General features: G+C 41.8%; 1 protein-coding gene across 1 annotated transcript in view; it reads left to right on the plus strand.

The window, feature by feature from the left end:
• The window catches only part of LOC101857876 (vacuolar protein sorting-associated protein 28 homolog), a gene marked incomplete at its 5' end in the record, with an annotated part of 36,122 nt that overhangs the window by 1,045 nt on the left and 32,884 nt on the right, over positions 1-2,193 (plus strand).

The raw sequence follows: 2,193 nt of genomic DNA on the forward strand, positions 1-2,193 counted from the left end.
TGAAAATGCTAATGAATCCCGCGCTCTCATTTGACCTTATTATGCAGTTACGACCTCTCCATCCCCGCAGCGGAGAAGTGAGAAACATGGTAGGCCTAGATCTAGATCATCTAGATCTAGGCTGGCCTATGTGCGAAAAACTACATTCTTATTAGCCTACGCCGAAAAACTGGGAAGGGCGTCTCGCTGTCAACTCACCACCACAGTGCTTTCTTGTCGTATTTCCATTTTTTAACAGTGAAAATGAGACTTCTTCTTTAACTCACATTTTGTTATGAACTGTTTTCACTGTTATTAAAAATGGAGATACGACAAGAAAGCACCGAGGTCGCGAACTCTCAATGCCGTCTCGCCAACTCTGGTTCAGCGGTTTGTAGTTTGTGTGGACGTCACACGACTGGATGGGGGACAATTTTAAATGGTCATTTCAGAGCTGGTGCTTCACGGTAGAGAAAAACTAATTACATTTTTTAAATCAGCATCATCAAAATAGGGTGGTGCTGAAGCAGAATTGAATTTTAAGCAATATTTAAGAAAATTAGTGTTTTTTCCCCAAAAATATTATGCTTCATGAATACATGTACCAGCTGTGCTGTGGTGTAATTAATTCTATTTTTTTTCTTACATCTAGAATCTAGATCTAGGTATCTCGGCTTTACTGTGTCAATAGAGTGTGGTTTTGAAGAGACGAGGCCTGTGTAGTTTTTCGTTGTGCGTCTAGAGATCTGCTTTTCTGGCTGTGTCGTGTCTTGTCAAAATGGATGTCGATTTACAGTAATAATAATAATAATAATAATAATAATAATAATAATAATAATAATAATAATAATAATAATGAAGATCATTTCTATAGAGCCCACTCCCGTGTAAACACAGATCTGGGCGCTTTACATAAAAATACATGTACGAACAATATTCACGCACGCGACACAAACACAAAAATACACACACTCATACACACACACAAACACACACACAAACACACACATACACACTCACGAACACATAACACGCACACATGTGCACACACATGTACGCCAAACACACACACACACACACACACACACACACACACACACACACACACACACGCATCTACTTGCTTATCACACGCGCACGCTTACACGTCGTCACGAAATGAGCATAGAATAATCTACACAATGCAATTCACAAAATACATAAATGGATACATAGTCATTTACATAACATTGTATTGAACCTGAATCTACAGACAAAAAAAGATGTCATTAAATGTATCTTTAAAGATTTTTTAAAATTTAGACTCAGATGTTGTATGTCTCAAGGGTTGGGGAAGAGAGTTCCAAACTGACGGAGCAAGGTGGGCGAACGATCTTTCAGCTAATTTTTTACCCCCTTTTCTAGGAACTCTTAAAAGATACTGATCGCCTGATCTTAGTGATCTAGATGGAACATAAATCAGGATGAGATCACTAAGATATGAGGGAGCTTTGTTATTGACACATTTATGACATAATATTGCAATTTTATATGACATTCTACCCTCTCTCTCTCTCCCTCCCTTTCTCTCCCTCCCTTTCTCTCCCTCCCTCTCCCCCTCTCTCTCTCTTCCTCTCTCTCTTTCCCTCTCTCTCCCTCTCTCCCCCCCCTCTCCTCCCCCCCCTCTCCTCCTCCCCCTCTCGGATGATAAGTCCATTCTTGTAAATTTGTAATCACTCAAGACCGGTAGATGTAGGCAGACTAGACAACAGTAGATCAATGCAACGCGAGCTTAAAGGGATCGGCAATAGGCGCCCTCTATACTCTATGTGGAGTCAAGCAGACACCTACTGGCGCCTGTCCGAGTCGATCTTCAGCCGCTTAAGTTTCGGCTTTCTTTAGGGGGCCTATGTTATCGCCCTATCACGCGATGCGTTCTGCTTGTCTGTGCATACCACATCCTCCCTACTCATTCGCTCCGCCTTCATTGTTGGTACACTTGGGCTCTCCCATTCTTTTTTTCGCAAGATCACCAACAAGTGGCGAGGTTTTGATGGCCTATAGTATGCGCTGTGCACAGCAGCAGCAATATTCTGCTATAACCGACTCGCATGTTTGTCTGATTGCGCTATAGCAGTAATATTTTATTTAGGAAGTGCTTATTTAGGCCACATATGGCCTAAATAAGGTAAGGGAGGGGGGTTTAGCTTATTTAGGCCACAGTGGACTGTGCCC

Source organism: Aplysia californica, unplaced genomic scaffold (assembly GCF_000002075.1).
Source record: "Aplysia californica isolate F4 #8 unplaced genomic scaffold, AplCal3.0 scaffold00190, whole genome shotgun sequence".
NCBI classification, from domain to species: domain Eukaryota; kingdom Metazoa; phylum Mollusca; class Gastropoda; order Aplysiida; family Aplysiidae; genus Aplysia; species Aplysia californica.